The sequence below is a fragment of the Seriola aureovittata genome, chromosome 6 (genome assembly GCF_021018895.1).
Source record: "Seriola aureovittata isolate HTS-2021-v1 ecotype China chromosome 6, ASM2101889v1, whole genome shotgun sequence".
NCBI classification, from domain to species: domain Eukaryota; kingdom Metazoa; phylum Chordata; class Actinopteri; order Carangiformes; family Carangidae; genus Seriola; species Seriola aureovittata.
In genome coordinates this window covers 24,839,701-24,853,745 of record NC_079369.1, presented here as the reverse complement: position 1 = coordinate 24,853,745, position 14,045 = coordinate 24,839,701, and positions in this window count along the sequence as shown.

Below are 14,045 nucleotides of genomic sequence, written 5' to 3'. Positions count from 1 at the left end.
GCACAGGGGGATGGAGTGACCAACACTGTACCTAAGGCTTTTGCGATCACCTTAATATGCAACATACTGCTGGAAGCAGCTCACCTGGAAGCCAGAGCATCAACCGCAGAAGTAAAATCTCATAATATGGGATATAAAGTAAAATGGCTGGTTGATTAAGACAGAAACATTTTTTTCTGGTTTCCTTGGAATCACCACAACTGGGGAGGGACGACTGCATTGTTACCTTTTTGGACAGTGGGCAATAGAGACATAAAGGAAATGAGGTGGGAGAGGGGATACTACACACAACGATGGTCCCGAGCTGGAATCGAACCGGGTACATTGTAGTTCTTCTTAAACAGTTTATCTCAAAGTTTGTTTGGATGCATTGTTATGTTATGGTTCCCAGTATGAAGAAATGGTAAACTTTATGAGAAACGTGTATGTCTACTTTAGTATCCCAACTGTGCCGTCAGTTCAGCTAAAAGTGTCGGGAGCTGCTGAGCAGGAGCTCTGCGGATAGAAACACTGAAACCTGTTGAAACAGGAAGTTGACTAACTGTTGAAAATCCAGTTTCATCAGCACCAAAACAGAACCTGTGTAAAAGCAAATAATGTATACAAAATACAGTTAGCTTGCATATTAGCTAACAAGCAAAGTAGCAAACTAAGTAGCAAGCATTTTCAAGCTACTTTATTAGAAACTTTACACCAGGTCTGACAGGAAAGGTAGCCTACATCACAACTTGTCAACAATCATCTGTTACTGGCATTGGAGGTTGTACTAGCACTTGGATGATGTCAAACTCCCGAACCTTTGCCAGTGTTTTTCCAGCTAGCTGCGAGTCATAGTTGGGTTATGCTCGAAAACAACTAGTTCATACGAGGTGTTCTCCAATCATGACGAAAGTGTTTATAGCTGTTCTGAACCTCTGGCTGTCATAGAGAAGTGGGAGATGCAACAATCATTAAATATGGGGAAAACCGTGACATTTTCAGGCCATCTCTCCTTTCAAAGCTTTCAGAAAGTTACAGAAATGGTCGGGCACAGCTTCCCAGAATGCAATGACATAAAGGTGTGGAGAGACGGGGTTTCAGATGCTGTTAGACCATTCAACAAGCAGTTCTAATGAAGCAGCTTAAGGATGGCGATATTGGTCTTTCAACATTTTGGTTCAGAGCAAGACATCTGGACGACCACTGGCCATAATCTCATGGTATTTGGTGAGAATATTTATTGTCCCCCGAAGATGATTCTGAGAAACATTTGGTGACCTCTAACCTTTTTGTCTAGCTCCACAATCAGGTCAAAATTTCCCCTTGACGAAACTTTGGTCTGTGACAATATTTCATGACCTAATGGGTGGATTACCATGAAACTAGATGTGGATATCCATAGGTGAATTTGTAATTTGCTAAACAACTAATTTACTAACTTAAGAAACATATGGGTAAGGCATTGTTCTTTTCAGTATTTTCATTTTGTCTGGTGCAATAAACATTTTAGCCTCTCGGGGCTGCTAATGGGGCTTCAGCCTTTTAGACTTTTATTCTTTGTCTTGTTGGAAAGATGCAGCGGTGGTTGCGCCATAGCTTCCGCCCTCATGTGAAGATAGTAAACACCCCCAGGAAGCATCGGAGGGGTCATTTTCCAGAGCAGAGACATCAGCTCAAACAGCCCAAGCTTTCATCCTGAACAGACTGAGTCTTTGTGGAATCTACAGTCGACAGAAACCTCAGTCAGTCTCTGGAGCCGTGATGGTTTCGACGAGACAGAGAGAGGATGAAGCCTAACCTCCATTCCCTGGGAGACTTCAGACCAGAGGAATGTGCTTTCTCTTCATCTCCAGTTCTCATAGCAAATCATGTCATTGTAAAACAAAGCAAAAAAAAAAATAGACCTGATGATTTTTGGGCTGCTTTTTCTTTGGCTGCCCATCTGGGGTTTTAAGTCTCCCAGCATGTTGTCAAGGGTCTGAGGGTGTTTTTTTTTTTTTTTTTTTGCCCCATCAGCTCTCCTCAGCTCAGAGGGCAGGGATTAGTTACACAGGCCTGTTCTCGGCCCAGACCTGAACATGTGATATTTCATCCAGCAATGTGGGTTTGGAACATGGATCAGGTGCTGCTGACTGTAAGGGTTTAATCTCTGAGCCAAACAAACAATGACAAATGTTGATATCCTGACTGCCTTAAAGCTCATACAGAAGGTTCGAACTTCAGCCAAATATTCCCCAGGATTCAGTAAAACTGCTCACAGCAAAAGAAACTGTGCACCGCAGAGAGAGAAGGAATCATTTCTCTTCCCAAAAATGACCTTCCTGCTGAGCAGTGTTTGACGGAAAGCATTGCTCACAACAACAAAAGAAGGAATTTATTCCCATCAGGAAAGTGTGTGTACGTGTGTGTGTGTGTGTGTGTGTGATTCACCATGACTATGATGGAGCAATGCAGGGTCACTGTGTTCTTTGCTATATGTGCAGACCCAAAGGCCTATACACTGTAAAAGACAATGTGTATTTGTATGTAATGTGTATTGTGTGTCTATGTGTGTGTGTGTTCTGTATGTGTGCATTTCTGTCTGTCTTCCAAAACACATGAACAACAATTGTTTGTCTGCTTCAAATACGTCTTATTGGAAAAGAGAAGCTACATGAAATTAAAGGTGCAGTTTTTATCAACGGAAAAATAACATAAGATAAACATCCAAGAATAGTTCTTTCTTTACATTTTTTTTTCTGTGGTCTTTCCTCCAGATGTCCTCATATAGGCCACATCATTAGCACTGCGGATTGGCATTGGATGTAAACCATAAGGTGAATATTCAACATAACCACAGCAGAAAGCCAGGTCCATGAAGGAATGGTTTTCCAGTTTGGTGTGGAAGAACTTGATTGGGCCATGGACTTCTGTATAAAGTCCTTTCTAAGTTCTTAGAAAAGACTCACTAGTTTCAAACCAATGTGTGCATGCAGTTTTTAATGAGTAGGAAGTAATTGATATCCAATCATTCTAACCTAACTAGCTAACACAATGCTAACCTAAACTAGCATAACATATTTGTAATTTGAGGTAGATTGTGTTATTTTTGGGAAATGTAACGTAACAAAAAAATTGAATTAACAGCCTAATAATCAAGAGTCATATCAGATATTTGCTATCAAACATGCAGGTCACATATTAACAAGCTAATTTTATTTTTGTCAGTTGGTGGTTCAGTTAGTAAATGTAAATATTTACTAACAACAATCTCTATGTAAGAACTAGTTTATGTGGTGAAACAAGTTTTAACTTAGTGATGAACTATGGAGGGAGACTGCTGTATGTTTCCTGACAGTCAATGCTGTTTTTTAAGCACCATCGTCCCCTAACTTTAACCACGTGGTTATTATTGTAACCACGATGATGATGAAGGTCCCCTAATCTTAACAAAGTAGTAATTTTAACCAAACCACGATCTTCTTCAAACCTTAACCAAGTTGTTTTTGTGCCTAAACCTAACCAAAGCTTAATCATAGTGGTGTCACATCAACAAATATATTTTCCAGCAGTGACTTGCAACAGTTTTCAAAGGCACATCAGATCAGAAAACACTTGTTGTTCTAGACAAACACAAACAGCGTTTTTGCACATATCTTCCAAAATCTGGTCAAAAACCTGAAACCATGAGAGCACAATAATTCCATTGGTGTCACAATCACATGTTCAACAGTCACTTAGAGTGTCCACATATTTTTGTCCATGTGGTTCTGCTGTAAACAAATAGGTTTTGCCCCTGACAACAAACAACATGCAGGTTTTCAATCACACACAGCACGTCGCAGCTGTAAACAAACACCACAGACGATGGCATCTGTGTATATGTGTGTGTGCGCGTGTGTGAGTGTGCACGTGCATGTGTGTGGTAAGTACAAGTGTATACATTAATTCAGAGTAATTTGCTACAACAAACACCTAATTTCATTTGTCTGAGTGAGGTTTGAGAGCCGAGCCACCCAATTAGATTCGCCCACAATCCCCCGCTCCCACCCTCCACGTTGCCGTGGTAGCGTGCTGTCTTGACAACATGTGGAGCCGCTCTCGGGGCCCCCGCCGCTCTCAGTGCCCTTGGAAGCTCCGTCCCTGGTGCTGGTTTCAATTCCATAACCTTTCAGATCACGGCGTAATGAGTCGAAATGGCTCGCACATGCACATTATGCCCCGACGAATCATTTTTCCACCGAGCCAATTTACTCCCATGATTAAATCTTTTTTTCCTACGTGACTCAGAGCAGAGAGCCAGGCGAGGCAGAGGTTTGGACCGTGTTGTGTGTCTTCAGGGAGTCAAGTGTGTGTGTCAAATGTGTGTGTGGGGAGTCAAGTGTGTGTGTGTGTGTGTGAGTGTGTTGAATGACTGAGCATTAGTGGTGGAAAGTAATATATGTGCATTTACTCTCTAAAGTAAAACTACAGTAAAGTTTAATTAAAATGACCCTGGTAATTTCATTTTGAGACACTTTCTACTTTTTCCTCTTTCAAGGTGTTTCCTTATTTGTTTCCTTCTCCTTTCTCTCCCTTCCTTTTTCCCTTCCTTGTTTTTTAATTTTCATTCCTTTCTTCTTACTTTCCTTTCTCTTCCTCCTTTCCTTATTTTCTCCTTGTTCCTGTCCCTTCATTTCTTTTCTCAGCTGAACTAAATGGAAATCTTGCAACTAAACCAAACTCTACTCTTCTCCACAATTTGCACTTTTACATCTGATACTTAAAATGATTTCCTTCGATTATTTCTCTCTCTTTCTTAATTTCTTCCTTCATTCCTTGCTTCTCTTTTTATTTCCTTCCTACTTTCCTTATTGCTCCGTTAATCTTTCCTGGTTATTCCTTTCCTTATTTGTTTCCCTCTCTTTTCTTCTTAGTTCCTTCCCTCCTTGTTTCTATTTTTTCTGTCCACTTCTTCCTTTCTTTACTTTCTTTAGGCCTTTAGTACTTTTATGTTTTATAATGTAAATGCTTATTTTTCCAGTGTGGGCTTCCTCAAAATATAACATCATATACAAAATTTTTCTGATTTTGTTTTTTTCTCTGGATGCTCGATATGTTTACGTGTTCAGGTTTGTGGTCACTCTTTCAAATGAAATGATGTAAGGGATGACTGTATGAATGGCTCCCCACTTCCAGTATGTCCAAACAGGTAGATATTACTTTAAGGTGTCACACGCCAAAAAGCTTGGGAACCACTGCATTCCTTAATCCCTTTTCCTTCACTTACACTTATTCAAGTCAAATTTTACAGGACCATATTTGTAATGGAGTACTTTTTTCCACAGTGGTATTCAGAATTTTGATGGAAGAAAAGATTAGCGTACTTATTGAGCATGTAAAACCTGTGTGTGTCTGTGTGTGTTTGGCGTGGTTGTGAGTGTGATGTGATGTATTCATGAGAAGGAGGGCAGAGAAACAGGCCCCGCTGCTGGAGCCATTAGCTGCTCCAGTAAATCTGCTGGGACCTGAGAGAGTCGGCCCTTCAGCGGCAGGTATTTCCTGTCTCTTGATCTTGGGAGGCAGAGCTCATTTCTGCCGGTGGGGGTTCGGCCTTCATAATAAGTTGCGGTTTGATGCCAACAGTTTATTATTCAATTTCATTTTGTGGAGCCTGGTGTGTGTTGTGTGTGTGTGTGTGTGTGTGTGTGTGTCTGTGTGCTGTAATTGGAGGACTTTTGTAAAACTCCACACTACACTCATTCTTATTGGCAAAGTTTTTGAATGTTTACTGCCAGTTTTTAAAATCAATTATCCCAACAACATTCCTGCATTACAACTATAATAAGATATGGTCACCATGCGGCAAAACACTTTATTAAGGCGCCACTAATCAAATTTTTATATTAACAGTGAATAAAATGACTACACGCAATGTAAAAGCAGTTGCTAACAGTGTCAGAGAGTTAGCACCAGCTCTGCAGCTCTATACAGCCTTTTTCACTCTTTTAGACTATTTGTTTTGCAGCAAATTTTCTGTCAGTTTCAGTCCGAGTGTATCCAGGTTTCCATTAAAGGAGCTATTTGTAAGTTTTGCTATTGCTACATAGCTAATGTTAGCATTAGCAGCTGTTTACTTGCCAGTCTATAAGAAACGCTGTGAGTTCAACATCAGACTTCATGCCTTTACTCACCACTTACTTGTTTTGCTTCTATTTCTATCACTTCTTTTCATACTGAAGTTAGCATGCTAACCAGCGAACCCCTTCCTATGGTGGCCGACAAGCACGCGGCAAAACATTTTCATTAGGAGAAACAATCTGAAAATTCAGGAACGATGCAGATTGAAAAAGTACAAAACAAGCACAATAATGGAAACATGCTGCACATGAGTTAATACGCTGCTGGAAGACAAAATAAATACATTAACAGCAAACACACAAACCCCCGAAACAAATGCAACAGAAAAAAACGCTGCATATCCAGACAACACAACAGAAGTTCTCCAGGCCTCTAGGGGGAGCGCTAAGTGCTTAGCTAAGCTAAGAACACCATGAAAGAGTCGACGGAAAGAAAGAAAATGTGACATAAAAAGGTGATAAAAGGCAAATGCATATGTGTTCTTTAGCAATAGATAATGTAGCAAACATTAACATCCAGTCTGCCCTGGAGATGTAGCATTGCTCAGAGGGAGAATTATAACCTCATGTATTGTAAACGCAACAATGGTTGAAGCTCTTGGCAAAACTGGTAAACAGCTGTTAATGCTAATGTTAGTCATGTGGCAATAGCAACAACTTACAAATAGCTCCTTTAAACAAGCATTACACGCTACCTGCTCAGCATCTGCCAGCACACTGACACAGTTAGAGACCAGCTGGTGAGGTAAGAGCAACATCTAGCGGCGAAAGAGACAGATTCCTCTCAGGAGTCGGTGGAGACCAAACCAGAGCTAAAAGAAAGTAATTATTTGTGTATATTCATCAGGTGTTCTCTATGTTGCTGTCTGTTGACGACCAACAGGAGTCTACCTTCACTCTCATAAAAGAAAAAAACTTGCATCTTCTTGGCAAGACACCATAAAGCTAAATTAGTCGAGACAAAATTCTTCTTGTAATCCAGAGCCTTTCATGGTGTAGCTGGCTAATGTGGAGAAGATTTTAAATGGAGCATAACATTAGCTCAGGCACAGCAATGAAGTCACACTTGCGCCGGTTGATTGGCCTCAGCTGCTTCACTCATGCTTCCCCATCGCGGACTCATTCATCATCTGCTTGGCTGCCAGGTCACTGGTAACGTCCAATCATACTGATTCATATATACAACGTGGCATGTATGACCTGACACCTCTCACTATTACTGTGCTGACACCTTCATGCTGATGCAGTTCGTTGCTGTAACTCTCAGTCTTTAGAGTTTCCAGAAACTTCCAAAAATGTTCAAAATGACCAATATAAAAAATGGTTCATATGAGTATTCGCTGGTCGAGGTCAAGACGTTTGGTTAGTTCTAGGCAACAAAAACTACTTGGTTTGTGTTGGGGAAAAAGCTAATTGGTTACGGTTGGGGAACCATCGTCATCATGGTTGAAAGAACTGCTTTCTTAAGATTAGGGAAAGACTGTGGTCTATTGGACCACATAATTACTGTGGTCAGTTATAAAGAATCACCGTAGACGTTTGGTAGGAAACTAGACACATACAGTACATCCGTCTTCCATGTCAAAGGTTTAAGAGGTTTAGCAGGACTATAACAATATTGCACTTCTGTCCTTTCTTGTGAGATACACAGGTTGTGTTAGGCATTTGGAAAAAGGACCAGTGCTGTTGTTTTTCTTCAGCTCAGTCTGGATGCTTCAATTAACACGAGCAGTGAGACAGAGGAAGAGACAGTGATCGCCTCTGTCAGTCTGAGATGACTCCTCTCGCTTCCTCCCTCCCACACAGGAAAGGACATCAGCATCTTAAAGATTCTTGTGTGTGTGTGTGTGTTTTTTTTTCCCTCTCCTGGTTTTAAGCCGCTCAAAGCTCCTCAACCTCAAGCAGGGTGTTTGCATTTTGAGGAAAACAGGATGTGAACTTTTTAAGACCACACTAAAGGGGTTTATGATGGAAGGAGACATTGTTTAGTTGTGTTCCTGGGCTTGTATACAAGGGGAACATTGAAACACGCCGGCGGTTAAGATGTGAGGGGGGGAAATTTATTGGACTCACATGGACGACATTTTTAGTCAAACCTAATAGTAATTTGCCCGTCATACAGGGCCGACTGTTCCAGGGAGGGATGATAGTTAGAGGTAATTTGGGTAACTGAAAATGATGAGTGATGCTAATTGTGAAGCTAACAATCAAGTAAAATCGTGCATCAAAGTGTTTCACAGTTGAGATCAAATATTCTGATTGATGTGGGTAGGAAATACCTCTCTTTGGCTTTTTTTTTTAAATAACTGTTTACTTCTTGAAACAGTCACAAAAGGTTTATTTGCTTGTTTGTTTAGTTGCACATATGAAAGAATTAAAGAAAAAAATGGGAAGAGAATGTGAGGGAGAATCATAAAAACCCACTGGATTTCAGTGAGTAAGAGAAAGTTTATCCATGTGGCACCTCGGCAGACACCACAAGGTGCTTCACAGTAATAAACAGGTTAAGTGCATAAAAAGCAGGAAAACAATGAGACATAACAAGAAACAAATACAGACATAGTACAAAACATGGCAGAACTACACCTGAAGTCTCAGGATTGACCTGATGATTGGCTGAACATCGCACTCTGGCTTGCAGACAGCACATTTTCTCTGCAGCTGCTCCTCATTTATTGATGACGGGCCTTCTTACCATAAAGCTGAACAACAGACTTGGACATGGAGCTAAAGTTGACATGGTGAATGTGCTTATTTACACATCGGGCAGACTCTGAGCAACATCAGCATTCATTCATCTGGCTTTCTTCATCAGCTTGTCTCTTAACTGTGTCTGTCTGCTGTTTGGTGCTGAGCAGGTAGCGGACAGTGGGTTTTGTCAGAGCTTGTTTGATGATAACAGCTGCTGCTGAGAGTGAGAACCAAAACGTTAAGGTTGCTGTCTGGAAAACCAAAGCACTCAGTGAAGCTGAGGGGAAACAATCACGTGCTAATTCTCTGTTCAAGTGACACCTTTCATGTTACACAGTCAACAGCCTCAGGTCTCTGTGGCATGGAGTCCACAAGATGTTGGAAACTTTTTCCTTTGAGACTCTGCTCCATGTTGAAATGACTGCATCCCATCATTTCTGCAGATTTGTCAGCTGCACATTCAAGCTGCCAATCTCCTGTTCTACCATGATACTGGATTCAGATCTAGAGACTGGGGAGGCCAGTTTGAAGTTTGAAACCAGTTTCAGACGACTTTTGCTTTGTGACATGGAGCATTATCCTGCTGGAAGTAGCCATTAGAAAATGGTCAACTGTGGCCATGAAGGAAGGCGCATGGTCAGCAACAATACTCAGATAGACTGTGACATTCATGATTAGTTGGTGTTAACGGGCCCAAAGTGTGCCAAGAAAACATTCCCCACACCATTACACCACCACCACCAATCTGGACTGGTGGCACAAGTTTGGGTCTATGGATTCAAACTCTGACCCTACCATCTGCTGCCTCAGCAGAAATCCAGATCCATCAGACCAGGCTACGTCTGGCTCTGTGTGAGTAAAAACTCTGGAGACTGTTGTGCGTAAAAATCCAGGATATCAGCAGTTCCAGAAAAACTCAAACCAGCCCGTCTGACACCAATAACCATGCCTTTATTTACCTCAGCTGCAGAGGGTAACAGACTTTTATTTGTAATTCACTCTGTTTGATATGTATGAAACTCAGAATTTCCATGTAACAATTTAAAACTAAAAGTCCCCAAGCATTTTAGTGGACAGAAACCGCTCATTTCTTAACAGGGCTTTTATTGTGAAACACCTGCATGGTATGGTGTAATGCAACAACAGGGTAAGGACAAGATTAAAGGAAGACAAAGCAAAGTAGATACACACATAGACCCACAGTGACTGAAACAGGACAATACTAGCTAGACCAGTAATCCAGAACAACAAAGTGTTGCCAATAGCTTGATTATATTGTTGATTTTTTTTTTTTCTTATCAAAGTGGTAGAAATTTACATTATGCTTAACTCGTGTGCACATTATATGACAGGCACGAGGAGTTTATCCACCCTTGTTTTCTGCCCGGCCTGTAATTGGCCCCCAGCCATTATTGGAGACCTGGCTTTTAATTGACTCCTGGGTTTTATTTGAGGAAAAGCAGGTGTACTTGTGTTCCTAATAAAGTGCTTAGTGAGTGATGTGTTATACAGAAAAACATTGGGCTACTGTGGGTAATTGGACATTTTTATGCATACATGATGTGAATAAGCTGCACTTTTTAACAAACCTTTAGATGTTGACTGGATAAATATAATTTCATTTTTTGATGTTAATTTAATGAGGATTATGATCTTAAGTTTGCCCACTGCATTAAAAAAAACCTGTCCTCAAACTTGTCTGATTGTCACCTTAAAATATTAAAGTGCGAAAGATATCCATGTGTATTCATTCTCAGGCGCGCAGCAGGTTGGTGAAAGCCTGAACAGTGCGCCTGTATCTGTGCAGACTGAGACTCTGTCACACTTACAGTCTCAATCATCACAGTATTTATGGTGTGAGGAAATTCACGTCCGTGTGTACAGGAGCCAAGACTTAAACCTGAACCTGATGTGAGCTGAGTGATCCCGACCTGGGACCGCAGCTCGATGGCAGAAACTTTGAAAACTCCACCGCTAACCCATCATTCTCTCTGCTGTTTGCAGGGGGAGCCAAGAGGGAACAGAGGAGGTGGAGGAGGGGGCAGTGGGAGGTGGTGGTGGGGAGCTGGAGAGCAATGCTACTAATTTGAAGCAAGTTGGGTGATTTTATGAACTAAGCTGTGAAATATGACTTTAATAATGGTTGCAAATGGCAGCGCTAGCGTCTGGGAGCGCGGGAGGGAGAGAAGAATATGCTCCGAATAAACGTGTGGAAAATAAAGAAGTCAAAATTCCAGCGTTGGGATCAACACCAGCTCACCGCCGCCTCCCTCTGCCTCCGCCGCCACCCTGGCAAAGCCCACGAGCTAATGAAATGTGAAAATTCTTGTGGGCGCGGCAACTATGGGCTCAGCGAAATCCAGCTCCATAAACTGATGATTAAATCGATGTCCCTGTGGCGGGGGCTTAATTCCGTATAGACGCTGCACTTTGCCTTGGCAGCTCGCAGGGTTGAAACTTTGGCCTCAACGAAGAGGAGCAGACCGAGACAGCCGACGTCTGACGAGATGTTTAACGGGGACCACGATATGGTTTAATGGGGGCACCGCGGCACCACCCTGGCTTCACCCCTGCTCTGTGGTTGGAGTTTTAAAGCCATGATGCTCATGTTTGGACTCTCTTTTTATAGCTTCTTCTCCTATATTTAGAAAGTGCAAACTGAAAATAATGATTCTGCAAAGTTGTACAAACAAGCATTTAATCAACTCAGCCAGTGCTCTTGTTTGGAGCCTAAACGCTGGAGTAATGTGGGGCATTTATCAACATTACAGCCGAGACACCTCCCTGACAACATAAAAAGCACATGTTGGGAAAGTCCCTTTTTCAGCGCAGCCCCATGATCCTCCTCTTCCTGTGGACAGGATTGCTGTTTGTGTGTCTACACAAACACATGTAGCCAGCCGCATTTGGTTCTCGATAGAAAACATGCATGCTGCAACACATTCCCCCTATGAGAAATGAGAAATTAACGACCGCACCGCCACGGGCTGCTCCGATCCGCCGAAGCGATCCTGGGAAAGAGTTAAGGGATGTTGTTCATTGTCACATGACATTAGGAGCACCGACAGAAACTCTCCACCTCCTCTTCTGAACCGCCTCCTCCCTCCACCCCACCCCACCCCCTCCACCCCCAAACCCCCAGCCCTGTATGCACATCTTGCCTGCAGATGTGGCGAAACCGCAAACACTTCAAAGTGCCTCCCCTCAGACCAACAGCGTACCCTGACGCCAACTGTAAATGTCCTGGACACAGTGCACGGAAAATATTAAACCCCCCTAATTTGCAATGAACAGCCGGGCTGAAACGGGGCGGGCATAGGGGTTGGGGGGGGGGGGCGAGCAGACATCTAAAAAGGCCTCCTAAAAACACTTAATGACTCATCATTCTGCTGCGCAACAAGGGAGAGTCATCTCTGCTGTCTATCGGCCAGGAACGCAGGAATGCTGCGGCTTCTGCTGCCGCTGCCGACGGACACATCTGCAGGCCACTCATCGCTGTGTCAGATGCTTACCTGGCGTTACACGCAGGAGTGTCATCAAAATATCTCCGCTGTGAGTCAAAAGGAAAATAGAGCAGCAAAAAAAAAAAAAAAAAAGAAAAAAGAAAAGAGGTGGAAGGAGAAAAAGGCCTTTTGGCTGTGATGGATGTTCGTCTGATTGTGTTTGGAGAGAAAGGTCTTAAGGCCTCTCCTCAGTCAACTTGGTTAAGATAATGATGTAATTGGCCTGGGCCCCTAAAGAGCTCCATCTCTTATACCCACGGACTATAAAAAATGGTGTTATTTTAAAAGTTGGGTTTTTCTTTATGGAAGTTTTGGCCTTTATTCTCTATTGGTTATGATAACATTTCACACAGCAGCTCTACAACATCCACATGATTAAAATCTAATTTAACAGAATTAGCTAAACCACTGATAAAATGTTCAAATGAAGGTGGAGAACCCACCGTACCTACCGCAGAAATGCAATCGGATACTATATTGATCATCTTGCAGCAAACTTTTTGTTTGTTTGTTTACGCTGAAGCTGATGAGTAACAGAAATGATGATGACTTAAACTGCACAAATAACACCCAGGTTGTAAAGAAATAAATAAATAGTAAGCATTGAGCAATATCTAAGTGTGTGGGTGTGTTTGAGAAATCATCTGCAGCAGCAGCACATGTGCTCGCTCACATGCTTGCGTAGGCACCGTACGTGGGATTGCGTGCCTGCACAGACCTCTGCATGCCGTGTGATCGCTAAACTTCAGAAATACCCAAACCGCCGCCTCAACAGCGCAGCTCACTGCCGCTTTTCTCATGGAAGATGAAATGCGCTGCTTACTATCCCAGAGGGGCTGCTGGGAAGGGTTGAAAAATGAGGGAGGGGGAAACATGGCAACATCTCCTCTGATTCCACATCCCAGGGAACTTTGACCTCCAGCAGAGAAACCAAAATAAAAATCCCCTTCTCGCCGCCAAGCCAGCACAACAGGAAGATGGGGTCGTGGAGGAGAGGTGGAGGGAGGGAGAACAATGAAGCTTCTCTCTCTTTTGGCTCCAGATGGGTGCTTTTTTGACAGCTCAAAGCTTTTGTTCAATAAAAATAAGGGGGCATTGCTGCGCTTTGCGAGGTTGCCAGACATTGTAGGTTTCTCATGATGATGCACCGCGTCGGGGTTTTTAATATCACAGAGCGGAGGATCCTCCACCACAGACGAGATGTGGTGAGGAAAAAAACTACCACCAGTGTGATGTATTACCACTCTGCTGGGTCTTTTATTCCAGCTGACACGCAACACACACACACACACACACACACACATGCAGGCATACACAGACAATTCATTCAGGTGCACCGGTCAGGTACAAGTCAGTGTGTAAGTATACGTGGAGGTTGTGTGTGCACGCTCTTATCTCACAGCGGAGTTGGTCTGAGGCATAAAAGTACTAAGTTGCTGCTTAGGGGCCACCAGGGGCCCCGAGGAAATCTCTTCCTCTTCTTGTTTTTCTTGTAAATTTTTTAAAGATACTCTCCCACATTTTGATGAAGCAGATTTGAGGTATCACATTTCAGGATTGTGCTCTTACATGTGTTGAGAATTAAATAAATAACAAATTCAAGGGACAATAATTAAATTGGGGTTCCTACACCAGATTTTGAGACTTAAATATATTTCAGACATATAAGAAATAACAAATTTGTTCTACATTTAGTTATTCAAGGTGCTATTACCAACTTCATCATAGGATCATAACAAATGAAATATTTGGATTTGCTATGACTGATTTGGGA